Below are 890 nucleotides of genomic sequence, written 5' to 3'. Positions count from 1 at the left end.
CTGTGTCTTTTGTCTTTGTCTGTACTGGAGGCAGCAGGACCTGACATTTCTAATGTTGTGATATCACATGATCTCACTGGGAACATCAGGTCCTTCTGCCTCCAGTGCGGAGCGGGCTTTCCAGTGAGTACCATAGGTGAGCTGAGTCTTTTTCTTTAATTTCTTGCCACTATCTATACTATGGGCACAAATGGGCGCTATAATAGATACTGGGGGAACAATTGTGGGCTATTATAGATGCTGAGACACAACTGGGGTCAGGGGCACAACTAGGAGGCCTTAGTATATACTGAGGGCACTGCAGGGATTTGGGTTTTAACCAAAAGCTAATGAAATTCATCCATTTTTAATGTCTATTTTTATTGTATGCAAAACTGACATTAAAAACAGATAGATGTCCAGAAAAGACATGCACACACTGATACAAAATGGTCATGAAAAAACTGACAGTTTATTTGTTTTTACTGGACTTTGTTTTCAATGTACCCTTAAAAGTTATTCATTACGTACCTAAAGCTGTCTGTACACATTGTTAACATGTATCAGAATCAAAAGAGAAGGGTGAGTCTTATTTTTTTACCCATGACACGAAATCTGCACATATGAAAAGGGATTCCTGATCTCAGAGAACTCCATTAAGATTCACTATCTATAAAGCTACACTCATTTTGCCTATGTTATCTAAAACCATTCATTTATTTTGGTCAGTCATTAGGAGAATACAGGGATGGAGAGTACAGAGTACAGACGAAGCAAAAGCATAGAGGTCCTGATAGTCTATTAAGCCGAAAAGTCATCACTCTCACTTTATTGTTGTGATTCTTTGGGGATTTGGCAGCCTATAGTAACAAATAATGTTGATTGAATCAAAGCATCCAAAGTGGAATTTG

This window comes from Bufo bufo, chromosome 8, assembly GCF_905171765.1.
Source record: "Bufo bufo chromosome 8, aBufBuf1.1, whole genome shotgun sequence".
Classification (NCBI taxonomy): Eukaryota; Metazoa; Chordata; class Amphibia; order Anura; family Bufonidae; genus Bufo; species Bufo bufo.
The sequence above is the reverse complement of the archived record's forward strand: the minus strand, read 5'-3'. Positions refer to the sequence as shown.